Raw genomic sequence first — 19,662 nt, forward strand, 5'->3', positions numbered from 1 at the left:
AGACTGCTTAGGTGACAGAAAAGTGTTTTGCTACGGTTGCGGAACTCCGAACGTATATAAACCGAACTGTTCAAAATGTAACAAACATCCAAAAAACTACCATGGAAATCGGACGAACAGATATGTTCAGTCCAAAGCAACACAATTTTGAAATCCATAGAATGTCAAACTGACCCTTCTGACAATACAGATACGAGAGTAGCAACCACCTATGACGACTTCCCCAGACATGTAAAGCCGTATCATATACGACTCAAGGAATACAAAGAGGCAAGAGCGAGGATCTTCCATGAGGAAATTCTAGTACCCACTCCGGTTAGGAGGATGAAAAGGTCAACGAGTAGGTTGAGGTCCTTTTGGCGGAATGTTTTGTCTTGTCGTAGGAAATTTTGTTCTGCTATTGTATCTGGTATGGTCAAATCTGATTTAAGACCATATGCGACAGTGAAAATTTTTCGGAAAGAAGTAGTAGGATTGATAGACACAGGAGCTACGACTTCTTGCTTCGCTTCCGATTACGCGAAACAATTCTTGGACCAGAACGAATATCCTTGGAATAGATTCAATATAAAACTGCAGACCGCGGATGGGAAACCACACCTTGCTGTAGGTTGTGTAACGACATCAGTCTCATTTCGGGGACAAACTAGAGACATTACGTTTTTAATAATTCCTAATTTGACACAAAATGTTTATTTAGGAGTTGATTTTGTTAGAGAATTTGGTTTAGCCAATGACTTATTTTCAGAGAACAGGTCTATGACTTCGGCATTGGGAGTAGACGAGATTGGGATGAATGAGGATACACATAACCTTGACAAAGATCAGCAGAATGTTCTTAATGCTGCAATTAGCGCATTTCCTTCATACAGCAAGGAAGGGCTAGGACGGACGTCTTTAGTTACCCATACCATAGATACTGGTGAAAGTAAACCGATTAAGCAGAGGCATTTTGCGGTTTCGCCCGCTGTAGAACAAATGCTTTTCTCAGAGATTGACCGCATGCTCGAGTTAGGCGTGATTGAAGAGTCGCAAAGTCCATGGTCATCGCCGGTGGCGCTGGTACACAAACCTGGGAAGGTACGACTGTGTCTGGACGCACGGAAGTTGAACAGTGTTACGGTGAAAGACGCTTATCCTTTGCCTTTAATCGATGGAATTTTAAGTAGGCTCCCAAAGGCAAGATTTATTACGAGTCTTGACCTGAAGGACGCCTTCTGGCAAATTCCATTAGATGAAAAGTCAAAGGAGAAGACCGCTTTCACTGTACCCGGCCGTCCATTGTACCAGTTCGTTACCATGCCGTTTGGTTTGTGTAACGCCCCACAGACGATGTCCCGACTCATGGACCGAGTTATTCCGGCGAATTTGAGGACCAAAGTATTCATCTATTTAGATGATTTGCTTCTAATTACTGAGACATTTGAGGAGCACATTCTACTACTGCAAGAGATAGCTTTATGCATGAGAAAGGCAAACTTGACAATTAATGTGGAGAAAAGTCGGTTCATGCTTAGACATGTGAAGTATTTGGGACATATAATTGGTTATGGTACTATTAAGACTGATCCGGAGAAGGTGCAAGCCATTCGAGATTTTCCCTTGCCAACATCCGTTCGTCAGCTAAGGAGATTTTTAGGCGTTTGTGGTTGGTATAGACGATTTGTTCGTGATTTCGCTTCGATTAGTTCACCAATTACCGATATGCTTCAAAAGGGCAAGAAATTTTTATGGTCTGAGGAGGCAGTTCAAGCTTTTACTAATTTGAAGGAGATTCTCTGTTCGGCTCCGGTGTTACACAACCCGGATTTTGCTAGGCCATTTTCAATACAGTGTGATGCGAGTCAATATGGTATTGGGGCGGTTTTGGCTCAGAGGGATGACGATGGTGAGGAGGTCCCTATTGCTTACATGAGCCATAAGATGACGACACCGCAGAGGAATTATTCTGTTTCTGAGCAAGAATGTTTGGCGGCCGTCATGGCCATCAAAAAGTTTCGTGCTTATGTGGAGGGCCACCAATTCGAGGTCATAACGGATCATGCCTCGTTAAAATGGCTGATGGGCCAGACAGACTTGCATGGACGTCTTGCACGATGGGCGTTGAAACTGCAAGGTTTCAATTTCACCATAAGACACCGAAAGGGCAGCCAAAACGTTGTGCCAGATTCCTTATCCCGCATGTATTCGGAAAATAATGATGAGATAGGCCATTTAGCTATTGACGGATTGTTTATAGAGGAATTAGATAGTTCGGTCGAGATTGATTTAGGATCAGAGGAGTTCAAGTCTCCCGATTACTTGGACCTTCAGGAGAGATTAAGTTCTAACATTAAGCACCTTCCTGATATTAGGATACAAGATGGGTTCATTTATAAGAGGGTAGAACATGCCACAGGTGATGCCGTGCAGGAACAACTATCTTGGAAACTTTGGGTTCCACAGTCTTTAACTCATGATCTCATCGAGCGAGCACACGACCACCCGCTTTCGGCACATGGAGGGTTGGGTAAGACCCTAGGGCGTTTGAAAACTTTCTTTTTCTGGCCTAAGATGGCGAAACAGATTTCCGAGTATGTTTCGGCATGCGAAGTGTGCAAGCAGACTAAGTCTACCAACAGGATTTTGAGACCACCGATGGGTCAGCAGAACATTTCCACTAGAGTATTCCAAAAGTTGTATCTAGACTTGTTGGGTCCGTACCCAAGATCATCGACAGGGCTTATTGGTATAATCGTCGTTCTGGATCATTTGTCCAAGTTTCACTTTTTGGAACCCATTAGAAAGTTTACTGCTAATGTCATCGTTGAATTCCTAGAGAAACGCATTTTTCATATTTTTGGGGTTCCAGAATGCATAACGACGGATAATGGGGTGCAGTTTAAATCGAATTTGTTTAGATCATTTCTAGATAGCTATGGAGTGTCTCATAACTTGACAGCCATTTACTCTCCGCAAGCAAACGCTAGTGAGAGAGTCAATAGGTCAGTCTTGGCGGCAATACGTGCCTACGTCAACCCCAGTCAGAGGGACTGGGATGTGAAATTGTCCTCTATTAGTTGTGCTCTGAGAAGCTCCATTCATACTAGCACTGGATTCTCTCCCTATTTTACAGTATTTGGCCAGAACATGATGACCAATGGAAAATCGTATAGCCTCCTTCGCCAATTAAATCTTTTAGATGACCATACAGCTGACTTAAAACCTGATGAGAAGACGGATTTGATAAGGAAAAAGGTACAAGACAATATTAGGAAGGCATATGAGAGAAATGTTAAAACTTATAACTTGAGATCACGAGCTGTTAACTTTGATATAGGTCAAATCGTTTTTCGAAGAAATTTTGCGCAGTCGAAGGCTGCAGACCATTTTAATAGCAAACTTGCAAATCAATTTGAGAAGGCTAGAGTTTCAGCGAAGCATGGATCTTGTTATTATGATCTTGAGGATATGTCAGGAAGACCTTTGGGAAAATTCCATGCTAAAGATATTAAGGCTTGACTTCAGCTTTTGTTCTCTCTTTATCATCAATCGGAACAAAATCTGTGTTGTAATGGTACATATTTTTTTTATCATCATTGTTCACAGAATAATTATTTTTATACGAATGATTTAATTTGCCATCACTGGCCTTGACACATTAATTGGGTTTGTACAGTCCGTATGATGTTTTTTTTTAGTCTATCTGATATTCTGTTTATAACAACAGCAATCTATGATTAAGCACGAGGACTGTCGATGCTATGGAAATGACAAGAGGATGACGTTAGTGGCTCTCTTTTCCAGTCTGTTTCTATTTACTTTCGAGTTGGTATTTACAACAAAAGCGATCTATGATTGGGCAATGATTGATGGATGGCTAGAGCTTTTGGTGATGATAATTTTTTTTTTTTTGCTCTCTTTTCTTTTTATTGCTCTAAGCAATAGTTTTCATTCTTGGGCTCTTGAGACGAATGCGAAATAACCAGTTATCTTTTTCTATCTTCTTGTTTAAAGAATTTTTTTTTTTGATTCTGTCTTCACATCGAGCCTTGGTGATAGTCGAAATGTGAAAGACAAGTTCTTTTTAATTTGTAATCCTCCGCAACAAGACATCAAAGCGAAAAAAGTGAGACTCAGAAAAAAAAAAAAGGAAAGACCTTAAAGGGTACAGTGTTTTTTTTATATATACGGCCAAATTTAAATCGTGTGAACGATTAAGCGAAGTTGTTTGTGTGCAAAGACACCTTTTTACTTCCGTATTTTTTTTTTTGTTTCAATTTGAATGAAATTCTGTCTAAATTGGAACAAACGAATTTTTGATTTTTATTAAATTCCTGAATTTAAAATACCCAGGTAATTTTGGATAGATTTTTTTTATGTGGATTTGCCCAGGATCTAATTCCGTAATTGGTTTTTTTTTAGGGCATACTGGTCATACATAACCTCTCTCGAGTATAGGCCTGTGAAACCCATAAAGCCAGACACGTGGGCTTTTGGGTTACTCGAGAGACGGGTTCCCCTGTTATTGACGGGCCACATATGCCGATTTTGATTTCCGCAGCGTATGTAACAAGTGAAAGCTGGCATAACATAAATAGGATTTGCAAATTAATGAAGGTCGCAGCAATTGAACTAATTAATACCTAAAAATACCTACAACTATACTTCCTTTAAACCCAAATTTATAAGAAAAAAAAAAAAAACCCTTAAATATTAATTTAACTTTAAATTTCCGTAATATTACCTAACCTAACTTGATTTTTTTTATTTTTTTCTATTTTTTTTTATTAATTATACTATCTATAACCTAACCTACAATACCTTTAAGATAACTTCTAAAATCCCTAAAAATCATTTTTTTGTAAAATAAGAGAAGGAAATTACTAACTCTTAACATGTATCATAACCCCCTTATCTAAACCATATTATCCAGCCATTATAATTTTTGTGTGACCAGACTTCGAACACCGCAAGGAGGCCTTCATGCATCGTTGGAAGATCGTCAGCAGTTGCAAAAACAAAAGTGAAACCGTAAGTCTTTAGACAAAAGCAAGCAAAACAGTCCTTTTTTTTCTATTGTTAAATTTTTTTTTGATACATGATAAAAGTTAAGTATTTTGCGTAGTATATGTATAAAGGAATTTCTAAAGGGGGCCATTCTGATTAAATAGTTGTATCAGACTCCCCCCACCCCCTTTGAAATCTCTTTATGGTCTGAATTCTCCATTTTTAAATTTAATTCAATTTAAATTACACATATATTTAAGTAATATGGCTCCGCCCCTTTAAATCTAATCTTTGTTGTTTTTTTTTTTGTATATATATAACCTAAAAAAAAAAAAAAAAAAAAAAAAAAAAAAAAAAAAAAAAAAGAAAATGGTTTCCTAGACATTTTGAATTTTTGGTTGTAATAAAAATAACTAAAAATGGAATAATTTTTTTCTAATGTGAACCAGGTATCTAAGGTAAAGGCTTGTTTTAGGGGTTTTTCTAAAATTTTGGAAAAACGTTTTGAAAAACCAGTAAGGATGGGTGGGTAGAGAGGCCCAGAGCTTGACACCTATGCTCTGGATAGTGTCACAGGAAGGAAATAAATGGAGTTTTAAGGGCATTTAAATCGCACGTGAATTTTTTTTGTAATGGGTTTAGTCATGAAATGGAACAAGATCCCCGCCCATATCTCCCGAACAGGCTAGCTTGCCGAGCACGTGCGTTCCGTTCCAGACTCTGACTTAGGATTTTGGGGTGTTGATATAGCTTAGTTTAGATGGCCAGAGCGAACCTAGACTTCGACCGGTACGATCCCCCGACTTCAGGCTAACAGAAGGCTTATATTGACCAGAGAAGACCATGATCTCAAATTTTTTTTTTTTACCCTGACGCATTACATACTTTGGCCGAATTTTAATCATACTTGGCTAATGAAGTGCATACGTGCTGTAAATAACTTTATTTCATGTCGCATGGAGCTGCGTACCTGCAAGCGAAGTTTTCGGAAACGGTACCGGTAACGAAAATTTCGTGAAGGATGTGTTAATGCCTTTCTTAAGTAACGAAAATTTCCCCAGAGGTGCATACTGCGTTTAAGCCTAGTACTGACTTCGACTTTACGAATGAACAACTGTCAAACGAGTGGTACTAAGCAAAATAGCAGCGACATGTCGCTGCGCTAGTAAAAATTTCACTTCAATTAATTGCCAAAGTAATTAAATACTCACGAAATGGGCATCAATCAACTCGGTTCCAATGATATTGTCGTCAATTTTCGTCTTAATGATTCTAGATAGACCCTTCATGACCCATCATTAATAAGCAATTAAATGGGCCGATCTAAACGACCTTCTAGCATCTTCCCTTATTTCCCTCCTGCTAGTTCGCAAAGAGTGGTCTATCTAGCCTACTTTCCTACTGGAAGTTGAAGTGGAGGCAAATTTGTTCAACTGCAACTCGGACTCTGGTAAAGTCGATGAGTCGACTTTTTGCAAAATAAGTCAAATAAATGAAAAATCGACTTTTGTTATTTTGGATAAAGTCGAAAAGTCGATTTTCGTCTCAACTTGGGATGGCTACGCTAAGCAGCTCGACGTTTGATCTGAGCCAAAAAATGGTAGGTAGTTAGAAAAACTCTATTCAAATAGCGCACTCATTGTGATATGAGAGTATATATTCTTTATACTTCAATATAATCTCTGGGCGAAAGCTGAATTCGCACAACAGCATAATTGGCAACACTGTTCATGTGCTCACTTTATGGGGGAGATGTCAAACAGCCAGCTCTCATTCTCGATGGCTCGGTCGAAGATTCGTTTCACAAAACAACAAAGCTAGATGAGATAGCAGCGACAGCGTTCATCATCTTTGTTAGTTAGTTCAAAGTCTTGTCTGTTGGTGTGTTTGTTGGTTTTTAGTATTTTTTTTTAGTTCATGTTGTTCGACTTCCATTTAAAGAAATCCTTCAATTGTGTTGTCAACCCCCTCGCATAGCATAAACGAAATATGAAAAGAACCCACGAAGCTCCCCTTAAACACAACACACACACGCAAACTACAGACGATAATGATGAAGCTGACTCTGACGACGCGTTGGTGATGCATACAATCCAAGAAGCCGATCAAGAAAAAAACCAAATCATCTTTGTTTTGCCCAAGGTGTATACAGGTTTGGTATATGTGTGTGTGTGTATTCCTTCTTATTGGCTTCACATGTATCAACAATAAAAAAAAAAAAAACTGGCTCTATGTTTTCCCCAGTGTAGTTTGTTTTTTCTTCTGTTTGTCATTGTTATGTTCAGTGTTCAGTTGGCAGCAGAACGCGCAATACTCACTGCTGTGATATGTGGACTTGCTTTAGCGCGCTCGCCTGTATACGTGTGTGTGTATGAGAGTATTTGTTTTGGTGGGGGGTTTATGTGTTATTATTTCACTTGAAACTGTTGGCGCTGCTGCTGTTGTTTGTTTAGTTGTGCCATTTTCCCCATATTGTTGTTGTTGCGATTGCTTGGTTGCTTCTTTTTTTTTGGTATCTTATTCGTTGTTGATTGTTCAACATTAACTGACGGTTGGCTCCTCTGTTCGCTTGTTGGCTCGATTGCCTAGATAACCATCACAAAACATCTCTGGCCCTGTGTAAAAACAAAAAGTTTCATTTTATTCCTTATCGTGTAGACCGCGCGCACTTATACTCAAACTCTTCAAAGGAAAGCCCATCCATTGAACGAGTCATAGCTGCTGTTATTAAAGGGTTTCTTGAAGTCTGTTCTTTTTCTCCGTGTAATTTCTAAATATGTATGGTGCTTTAGTGTTTGTTTTTTCATTGTACTCAGGCCTCTGCTGGTGTTTGACTAGAAGATACGTTCATACGTTAGGCGATTTTTCTGGGCCGCACTCTGCAGTATTTTTCCACTATAATTCGTTTTTTCTATGCACTCACTCACTCAGTCAGTCACTGTATTTGTTTCATTAAACTAAACATTGCATTTAGTATTTATTTTATTGATTTTTTCTTGGTTTTTGTTTCGCAATCGAATAAAGCAAATTACCTATCTACCTACCTACCCATGCAACGCCTAACCTACCCTACCTCCTTGCCTAGCTATTAATGCCTCAAGTGTTCAAAATCGGGGCATTTGTATTGGGATGTGTTTAAGAAAAATCACAAAAATAATACAAAAAAACAACAACATATGGGTAGATGTATTGTAGTTCGATGATACTTACTTTATTCACTTTGCTTTGTGTTTTGCTACACCTTTTGAATTATTTGCAAGAAAACACATTTTTATTTCTATTGAATTACTTTTGCTAACATTTCACAACGACAATTAAACGCGCCAAATTCGCATACGCTTTAAAATATTTGACTTTGTTGTGACGCGGTGTTGTGTCGCCTCAATAGAAGCTTAACCGACAGCAACGAATAGGCAGACCGACCGAGAGATCGTTTTTCGACTCTTTACAATATCGACCGTATAACGTTCTACGATACCACGTTACGTTTACGCTTCGCGACCGCGTTCTGTAAAAAGGGTTTAGGAAGTGGTCACCTTAATCCTGTTTGCCAAAATGACGAGCTGAAAAAGAAAAAGAGAAAATTTGTCTTAAAAAAAAACTAATCGAGAGACAAAAAAAAACAATAATTAAGAAATAAATTGATACATTTTCTTATGCGTAAAGCTAACTTAGTTTAATTGCTCAGTTGAGGAAAATCAGAGGGAAACAAAATTTATCAGTTCCATAATAGAGACGTAGTTAATGCAGAAATTGGCAACTCGTATAGGACATACACTTTACACAAACTATAAAAAATATTTTGAGGGCACAATAGCGCTGAATATATCTTGTCCTGAGTTCGAATCCCGAGGAGTCGTTAAAAATATATGTGATAATGGCGAAACTTCTCTACAATGAGATGTCGCTCAGCGGCACGCCGTCTGCGCTAGGCTAAAAAAAGTAGTTCCCCCATCTTTAAGCGTAATATGAATATGGTAGTACTATTGATAGGAGAGAAGTCTCACAAAATTATTGATCAGCAAAGCTACACTGACGTCGCAAAAGTATGCACCAAGTGTGTCAAGTGTGTTTTTGTTAAAAATCGTCAAATTTTAGAAAACAAATCTTCACATTTTTTCTGTAAAAATCTCATTAAATCATCACACACAAAAGTTAATTCCGATCTCGCGATTTTCGATGGCAAGAAATTGACTAGGGGGTCAACTTATAAGGGTGCTTGAATTTTTTTTTTCAAAAATGGAAATTTTTCTCTGAACTTTCCACTACGGAACAGGGGCAAACTTCTCACATATCAATGTCTGCAGTCCGATTCAAGTTAAAGCTCAATGATAAGAGGCCTCCTTTTTGTAGTTGAGTCCGAATGGTGTGCCGCAGTGCGACACCTCTTTGAAGAAAGATTTTTACATGGCATAGAATCTCACAAATGTTGCCAGCATTAGGGAGGAAAACCACCGCTGGAATTTTTTTTCATGGTCTCGCCAGGATTTGAAACCGGGCGTTCAGCGACATAGGTGGACATGCCGGAGGCCTCCACAATGTCCTTGATTTTTTTTTTCAGTTGTTTTCACTAAAGCCTATTTTTCTAAGAAAACATCTCAAAAAACCTTCTCCAAAGGCAAAATGCATGATAATTTACTCAAAATTGTTTCTTAAGACAAAATTTGAACGAAGTTTTCTCTAAAAATAATGTGTAATGAAATTTTCTCTAAAAAACAAAATTTCAGAAAAATGTTTTTTAAATGCAAAATTTCAAACAAATTTTCTCTAAAGGCAAAATTTTAAAGAAATTTTCTATCAAGACAAAAATTTAATAACATTTTTTCTAAGACAAAAATTTTTTAAAAATTTCTCCTGGGACAAATTTTTTATGAAATTTTCTCTGAAGACAATTATAGACAACATTTTATAAAATTTTTTCTAAAAAGAAAATTCGGAACCTATCTTGAACACGGATAGCATGGACTCCAAGCAATCTGCCACACAACTCGACCTCACCATTCTCGAACCTAAGGCCTTAAGCGCCGAAAATTCCTTATTAGAATTTTTCTTGTGGCTACTGCCTGAAAGGCCGTACACTCGTCCGGTAGTCTCAGAGACATAGCGATTTTCAGTGCATCGGAGTGGATCCCAAATCCAGTCCCTAACCCCATCTTGGAGCCATCAGTGAAGATCGAGTTCTCATTTTCCTCAAACACAGCAGTGAAACTGCAAATATTTTTGGGGATATCATCGGTACATATCTCCTTCCATGCTGCTCTACGAGATTAGTTTAAATCGACCGTTATAAAGTCCTACAAGGTTGTAGTCCGCAAGAGATCCAAGTATTTCTATAAGGTGATCTTCACATTTATGAGGTACTATGGCATGTAAAAACTTTTGCCCAAAGAGGTGTTGCACTGAGAAAAAAAGTTATCATGCTTAGTAGTGAAACTATGCTCAGAACGATAATACAATTTTAGAGTCATTGAACATTCAATAAATTTAAAGATATTTTTACCAGGAGTCACCGGTTAAGGGCCAACCGAAAACAGGAAAATGTTTGAATTACTCCCGCAACCAGAACAACAGAACTAAAACAACCATATTCAAAATAATATAATAGGAAAGAGTTATGAAACTGTTCTTAGAACTATAATGTTAATACTGTTTAAGAGTCATTGAAAATTCAGTAAATTCAAAGACATATTTTCTTAAAACTATGCTAAACGGGGTTAGACATGCCGGCCGCTTTCCAGGAATCCATCACAAGTATAAGCAAGTTGTTAAGATGGCCTAATCGAGAAGAGTGCTTTGTGCTATTGGCATGTCGGAGGACGTTTGATTTAGTCCTGCCCCCAGAATAACAGAACAGAGGCTATCTAACTACCTTTTATACATTTTAACAGGAAAATAATTATGAAACATTCCTCAGGACGCTAATGTTAATACAGTTTTAGAGTCACATGAAGTTCAGTATATTCAAAGACATTATTTCCTATCATTATGATGGTGCTACTACTACTGAGTTTAACAAGCCGGCCGCATTTAAGAAGTTCATCACTAGTACAGGAGGCACCGCAGATGGCCCAATCGAAAGCATTGTTTTGGGCGGTAGGCATATTGATAGAGGTTTGATTTAGTTCTGCGCCTACAACAGCAAAACTGAGACAACTAGTTTAAATAGAAGTTCTTTGGACGATATTTTTAATATGTACGGTTTTATATCCATTGAAAATTTAGTAAATTCAAAAAAATGTTATTTAAACCATAATGATGCTGCTTTTCCGTGTTTACTGTGTGAGATGGCCCAACCAAAAATTGATTTTGGGCTATGGGCAAGGATGTTTGAAATAGTTCTGCACGCAGAATTATCTGTAGTTCATCGTTGGTAATAAATATGTCGACATTAGTTGGCTAATTAGAACTGAGAATACGACAGATTCTCTAAATCGTAACATATTTTTTTTATGTGATGGCCCATTGCTTTTCGATTCATTGTAGTACATATTCCGGATATATTAGTAGTGATTTGAAGGGGTATACTTCAATCACACTCTTGGCTGTCCCCTGAATTTAGTTTTAACGTCACGGGAAATGAATTAAATACAAACAAACGTTTTCCTAGACAATGATGATAATTACTTTTCTTAACTTGAAAACGTGCTGTGATCTCTTAACTTCAATGCATTGTTTCAATGAATTTTTTAGAGTAATTGGAAACTTAATAAATTCAAAGGTGAACAACACTGAATTCAGTTTTTAAGTCATTGGAAATATATTAAATTCAAAGATATTTTTATCTAAGACTACGATATGATGGGATTAATACTGTTCAAACCTTTCCACTACTTTCAGTTTATGAATCATTGGAAATACATTAAATTCGAAGAATTATTTTCTTAAACCATTATGATGAACAACATTTTCTGAAATTTGCACTTAATTCAGTTTTAGAATCATTTAAAATTTATAGGGTTAAGATTTTTTTCTTAAACTATGATAATGGCTGGATTCTGCTATTGCTATTTATTCAGCTTAAGAGCGATTGGAAATGCAGTAGTTTTGAATATAAAGATGACTGGGTTCAAGGCTATTATTTGGAAGCATCTACAGACTTTTCCACTGAATTCAGTTTAAAAGGCATTGGAAATGCAGTTGTTGTGAATATATTTTCTTAGACAATAATGATGACTGGGTTCAGGGCTATTCACTTGGATGCGTGCACAGACCTTTCCACTGAATTCAGATTTAGAGTCATTGGAAATCCAGCAAGTTCAAATATTTTTTTTTTCAAACTGTGGCGATGATCATGCTTCAATTTACAATACCATTGATTTGAAGTGTTACTCTTCAATCTGGGTTACTCAATCCGAACGCTGATCAGATCTTCAATTTCAGAATTCAATTTAAAATTACTTAAAAATTCAATAAATTCAAAGATATTTTTTCTAACCAATTATGATAATTGAATTTTGGAATATTCACTTCTTAGCGTATTCAATTAATTTAAAGATATTTTCTAGGGATGTGTATGAGCCCTGGAAACTGTGTTTTGTGCTATGGCTATGTTGTGCTATGTTGGAGGACGTTTGAATTAGTCCTGAACATAGACTACTATTTTTATTAGAACTTAAGGGAAAAAGAAAAACTAAACTATTCCCAGGCCAATAATGTTAATACAGTTTTATAGACGTTGGAAAATCAGTTTGTTCAGAAACTCGTTTTTTTAAACTTTAATAATGCTTCTTAAGTATGTTTAACTTGCCAGCTGCCTTACAGTAACTCAACACTAGTACTAGCATCATGCTTTACTTTATAATGTCGGTGATTTGAAGGCCTGCGCTGCAATCTTTGTCTGAGTTATCAAATTCAAAGGCTGATTCAACCTTTTCCCCGAATTCAGTTTTAGAGTCATTGAAAATTCAGTAAATTCAAATATAGACAGTGATGTTGATTTGAGAATAAATACTTGTAAGCATGTTCAGACCATTCAAAGGCTGATTAAATCCTTCAGTTTTATAGTCATTGGAAATTATGAAAATTCAAGAAATTTTTGCTTAAACTTTGATCATAATTGGGTTCAGGACCAGTGTTGACACTCAATAAAATTATTTCCTACCAGAATTCGAGATAAATCCTACCAAAATCCACCATATGCTTTTCAAGCCAAAGGCCAAGTGGCCATTTTGCGTTTCCATTTGCAACACATCAAATTATACAATTTTAACCCTATACTAGATCACGATTATATTCATAGACGATCTAGACATGTCCCTTTGTCGGTTTCTTGAAAGATAGCATATATCTTGATATAGCATCCTTTATACTTTTCTCCCGGTAAAAGTCGTATTTTTTCACGATTTCAATGAGTGGCCGTGCCGAGTTTGGAAAAAGCGATCTTACGATTTAAGGGAGCCCCGAAATGCGCTTTTACTAGCCATTTTTGCCTTTACAGTGAATACGGACCAGACCTGAACAAATTTGTTTGCAGCTGAAATCAATGAAAGGTCTGATAATGATTTTTAGTAAATAGCCCGGAATATTTACTTAAAATCATAATCAGACCTTTCATTAATTTCGGTTTTAAAGTCATTGAAAATACAGTAAATTTAGATAAATGTTATCTTAAGCTGTGATAATGAATCGTTTTGACAATGAAATATTGTACATCTGCTGAAGTGAACGAGTTATGATTTTTAAACCCACCAAGATCCGCAAGGGTACTTTTTTTAGATATTCGCATCTGTAATATTTTCATAATATTTACATTGATTCCTATGCTTTTCAAACCCCTTGGCAGTTAGTTGTAGATATTCATGAATTAAAACCAAGTAATTCGTGAGCGTATAAGAAAGGTAGTTGTAAGCCTTTGGGTTAGCTATGTGTGACAAATTTACCATAAATATTTTGGCTTATTCAAATTGCTTGTATCTAAGCTAGAAATTCAAATTAGAATCTAATTGGAACTTTTGATATGTTAAAAATGTATTTTGATTACCTAAATTATATTTTGAGTATCTATGTATTATACATAAATTTTGTTCTTTTCGGATGTTTACGGATATTTTACAATAAAAACAAATTCATTTCAAAATATTCTTTACCTTCTGAAGAAATTGATGAAGAACAGCAACGATTCTAAAACAATTACAATGGGACTTTTAGGAATATATTATTATTATTAATATTATTTTCTTTTCTTCTTTAATTTTCCAAATACACACTTTCTGAATAATTTCTTCAATTTTTTCTTTTTACATTTGTGAGATTTTCCTTAGAGATCTTTGCACTTTTTTAACAACTATTTTCGGATGCACTTTTTTTTGTTGAAAATTTCCTTTTAATTTCTCAAACATCAATTTTTGCAAATATTTTCCAACACACACTCTTTTCGATATATATACACATATATTTTTTCTAATGCTCTCTTCCTCTCTGTGTGAATTAATTTTCAAAAATTTTGTTTTGCCATAAATTCAAAATTTTTTAAAAATTTTTATTTTTCTCTTTTTTCTTAATTTTTCACTATAGGTAACTTGTTTATATTTCTCTCTATTTTGAATATTTTCAAATATTTTTTTTATATTTAATGGTGTGTCGTCGTGTGTGATGACAAATTTTGTTTTTCTTATTTTTTTTTTTGCTTTTTTACTATGTTGCTCTGTGCATTCGAGAAATTGTTTTAATTATACATTTTTTATTTTGTTTTATTTTATTTCTTTTGTTGTTGTTTTTTTCACTTTGCTGCTGCTATTGTTGTTGGTGGTTATGTTGATGGTGATGGCGGAGGTGCTGCTGTTTCTGCTGCTCCTATTGTTGTTATTGTTGCTGCTGTATTTGTATGTATGTACAATGATGGCTATCGTACTACAACAACTATACACCGTTTATTGTTGTTGCCTTAATTCTTTCCATTTCTTTTTGATTTTTTTTCTTTCTTTGTTGTATTTGTGTTTCTTTTTTACTTCTGCTCTTTTTTGTTGTTGTTATTTTTCAGTTGTATTTATTTGGAGGCAAAAACGACAAAACGCGTAACGTAACCGTCCTTAACGATGCATATTCATCGCTGTGTACTCAATGACTGATTTTCCTTCAAAAATCCAATCCAACACAAAATAATATCTGTCGCAGTGCAAAGAGCGAGTTGAGAGCGCGCGCAATCCAACCTTTGAGATACAATTCTATGAAATTATTCTGTTTTTGGGAGCGAGAGTCATTCGGCAACATGAGAGAATGGGAGTGTGTGTGAGAAGATGCAATGAAATGTGTTGGTGTGTGAGTTTTTCTCTTAAGTCATGTGGATACTCTTACCTTATAAGGGGAGTTTAACTAAATACAGGGTGCCGGTGTAAAAACATGAACTATATTAAAATTCAATTAATAATAATAATAAAAAATAATAATATAAAATATTAATAAATTTAAATTTTAAATAATGGGATATTTTATACACAAAAATTAAGTAAAAACTAGTAAGGATGGCCTAAATTCGGGCGAAGCCGACCTTTTGATACCCTACACCACTTGGGATAGGCAGCTGAAGTCATCGAAATTTGAAATGTAGAATTTCGACTAACATCGGCACATATTGTGGGAGTTATAGAAAAAATCGAAGTGCAAAATTTTGATAAGAAAGCTTGATAAATGCGTTGGCAAAGGTCTTAAAAGGGATAATTCGTGAAATAAATGTATATGGGAGATATAGCTAAATCTGGCAGGCCACCGTAGTGAGGAGGTTAACATGTCCGCCTATGACGCTGAACGCCTGGGTTCGAATCCTGGCGAGAGCATCAGTGGTTTTCCCCTCCTGACAACATTTGTGAGGTACTATGCCATGTAAAACTCTCCAAAGAGATGTCGCACTGCGCAACGCCTTTCGGACTCGGCTATAAAAAGTAGGACCCTTATCATTGAGCTTAAATTGAATCGTACTGCACTCACTGATATGTCAGAAGTTTCCGCCTGTTCCTTTGTGAATTGTTCATGGGCAAAATTTGCAATTTGCATAGCTAAATATGAACAATTTTCTATGAAATTAACGTGTACAGATAAGTCATAAGAGAAGCCTTAGTGGGAAATTTTGTGAGGATAGGTTAACAACCAAGTTATTGCAATAGTAGCCAAAATGTTAACAGATATTAAACAAAATCGGTATACATGGTTAAAAGAAGAAGAGAACATCTGTTAATACGGTGAGAAAGGCTCATAAAGTGAAAATCGGCTGATACATATATATATATGGGGCTATATCTGATTATGAACCGATTTCTATGAAATTCAACAGCAATTACGGGACTCATAAAGGAATCCTTTGTGCCAAATTTCATGTGAATCGGGTCACAAATGACGATATTATTGCAGTATTAGTCCAAATCGGGCGAACATATATATAAGAGCTATATCCAAACCTAAAACGATTTCGACTAAAACCAATATGTTTTGCGGTAGTCGTAAAAGAAAGCATAGTGCTAAGTTTGGAGAAGATTGGTTAAATGCCTTAGAATTTGAAATGGGGTGTTAGATATATATGGAGCTATATCTGTATCTGAATCGATTTCTATCAAATTTATCATTAATATTGAGACTAATGAGCGATACTCTTGTGCCAAATTTCGAGAGAATCGGTTCACAAATTACGATATTATTGCAGTATTAGTCCAAATCGGACGAACATGTATATGGGAGCTATATCCAAATCAGAACCGATTTCTTCCAATTTCAATAAGCTTCGTCTCTAGGCCAAAAAAAAGTCGTAAAAGAACGCGTAGTGCAATGTTTTGAGAAAATTGGTTGATATATGCGCTTGCAAATGCTCTAGAAGTTGAAATCGGGCGATAGATATATATGGGAGCTATATCTGTATCTGAACGGATTTCTATCAAATTCGCCAGTAATGTCGTGACTTATGAGAGACACCTTTGTGCCAAATTTAGTGAGAATTGGTTCACAAATGACGATACCATTGCAGTATTAGTCCAAATCGGACGAATATATAAATGGGAGCTATATCCAAATCTGAACCGACTTCTTCCAATTTCAATAGGCTTCGTCTCTAGGCCAAAAAAGATGCCTGTGCCAAATTTGAAAACAAATCTCAAAGTTTGCCCATGAACATTTCACCAAGGAAGAGGGGCAAACTTCTCATAAACCAATGAGTGCAGTCCGATTTAAGTTTAAGCTGATAAGGGGCCTCCTTTTATAGCCGAGTCCGAACGGCGTGCCGCAATGCATAAATTTCTCTAGCAAATTTATAACAATGTTCCCCACTTTTCCACTCCTTTACCAAACAAAAGTAGTTGATATAATTTTGGATATATTTGTAGGCACCCTGTTTCATTTCTCTTATCCTACATCGTTGTGTATTTCTGCTTGTCTTGTGCCTACCCCTCTTCAGTATGTTTTTAGGGTGTTCTCTTAAAATAAATGCCCGCTGTATACTCAAACACCAGACATTGGGACTTCAGCAAAGAGAATGCTCAAAGTTAATTCTATTATTTGTATATATTTTTCTTTCCTTATTGTTATTTTATTATTATTATTGTTATTAATTGAGTTTGCGTTTGTATGTACATACTATAAATTTGTGTCTGCGGTAGCCTTCCTATACAATCAAATCTAAATTGCCAAAGTACTTATATGACCATTGCTGTAATTTTATTTAATTAATGTTATATTAATAAAAAAAAAACTATGGTTAAAAAATACATATGCAGAGATAGACAGCTAAAACGGTTTAGTTGTTTACTTAATTGTTTGAGAGTGTTCTGGATTTTCTAATACGAAAACAGTTCGTGTTTCCCCATTTATGTTGTTACTCTTTGCCTCTCTCTCACACACTCTCTCTGGCCCTCTTACCAGACACTCTTGGTGGCATATGCCGGCTAAACATTAGGTGCTGTTTGAAAATGTTTTCTTTAAGCGATGACAAAACAAAAATAACACTATGCTACAGAAACGGAGATACATAGTGTTAAACTGAATTTAAGTGGAGTACGTAGCTTAAAGGTAATTTTCGGTTGCAGCCATGACATAATTACCAGGAAAATAGTTGTCTTGGTTGCAGCCAAGGTAAATTAATTCAGGTAGTGTAGGGCAAACAGCTGAGTAGATTTTTTTTGCGGAGTACATTATCTGTCAATGAAATTTCATAACGTTCGGTTGTGTGTATGCTTTATAGTTAAGAACTATAATACACACACAAACAAAGAAAAATGTCGCGAACTAGTAAAATACTCCAAATTCAGAGTTGCACAAAACACTGATTTTGACAGATAGTACACTCGATTTTATGTTGTTGGGCAATTGCAATTGCACTGTCGTCGTCGGATTTCGCAATAATTTAATAGGCATTTTCGCTGTAAATGAAGTCATTACTAGGCTTAAGGCTGGTACTATATTCGTTTTTTTGTCACCATACCTCCATTTTTAAAAACGCCACATCTCGGAGATAGGTGCACCGATTTTAACGAAATTTTGCATGCCTCCTTATAGTATTCCAAAAAAACAAAAATTGGTATAAAATTGTTGTTGTTATTGGCATTGATGATTATTGGGTTGCCCAAAAAGTAATTGCGGATTTTTCATATAGTCGGCGTTGACAAAATTTTTTCACAGCTTTGAGACTCCGTAACTGCATTCTTTCTTCTGTCAGTTATCAGCTGTTACTTTTACCTTGCTTTAGAAAAAAAGCGTAAAAAGTATATTTGATTAAAGTTCATTCTAAGTTTTATTAAAAATGCATTTACTTTCTTTTAAAAAATCCGCAATTACTTTTAGGGCAACCCAATCGGAATAGTGGATCGGAATAGTGGAGAGTTTGTATCGGAATAGTGGAGAGTCATGACGAAACAATTGAAGGTCGTCTCATTTGTACAACAACCACAAATCATATGGTGCGCCAACATGTCAACAGGCTGATCGACATTTTGCCAACACGCGCAAACAAATTTGTGTGCGTGTATACTTGTGCGTAAATGAGCAGAGAATATGCGAGAAAGAAGATAACAACAAAGAGAATGCCAACCTAAAGCTGACATCTTAATACTGTCAAACCAGGCCGGCTGTTAACAGCTGCTCGCACGAGACCAGCTTTTTAAATTCGCCTTGGTGGAGAGAGTATGGTTTTATTCTCTCTTGCTGCGCTAAAGGCGAAAACAGAATGAGCGCATTAAGCTTTGGTTTTGAGCGACGCGTTGCAAAAATGCAACTCTGCACACAAATTTCACAAAAGCAAAGCGAGCGTCATTCGGTGTTGCCACACTTAGTGTTAGGTAGTGTTAATGTCGTCAAAGATAAAAACTGTTAAACTTTTGCGAGTTGCTCTACACCGTACCCAATAGTCTTCTTTAGGTATGTAGGACACCTTGATCCATTTGACAAAGATGGTGATGAAGTTACATGGCGTAACAGGAACAGAAACTGGTCAAAGTGTTTTGAATAATAAAACACACTTGCTCAAATTTAATAAGTTCTTTGCTATGCTTTTATTTGAATAGAAAGCATTGAACATGATCTCGAGATGGAAGATGTTCGATAAATCACAAAAATCTAAATTTTTTATGAAAATCTTATTTGGGCGAATTTTTAGATAAAAATCCAAAATTTCTTGAAATTTTTCATGAAAATTCGACAAACATTTTTTGAAAAATCGTTTTTGACGAAATTTTGAATGAAAATAATGTTTAGCGCAGA

General features: G+C 36.0%; 1 protein-coding gene across 3 annotated transcripts in view; it reads right to left on the minus strand.

The window, feature by feature from the left end:
- LOC106090588 (protein split ends) overlaps nucleotides 1-8,446 on the minus strand; it is a 327,322-nt gene extending 318,876 nt beyond the window's left edge. For all 3 annotated transcript variants that reach the window (XM_059365849.1, XM_059365852.1, XM_059365847.1), the window contains exon 1: nucleotides 8,200-8,446. The gene's annotated coding sequence lies outside the window, so the exon portion shown is untranslated. The remainder of the gene's footprint in view (nucleotides 1-8,199) is intronic.
- Between the last annotated feature and the right edge of the window lie 11,216 nt (nucleotides 8,447-19,662).

The sequence above is a fragment of the Stomoxys calcitrans genome, chromosome 3, assembly GCF_963082655.1.
Source record: "Stomoxys calcitrans chromosome 3, idStoCalc2.1, whole genome shotgun sequence".
Taxonomy (NCBI): domain Eukaryota; kingdom Metazoa; phylum Arthropoda; class Insecta; order Diptera; family Muscidae; genus Stomoxys; species Stomoxys calcitrans.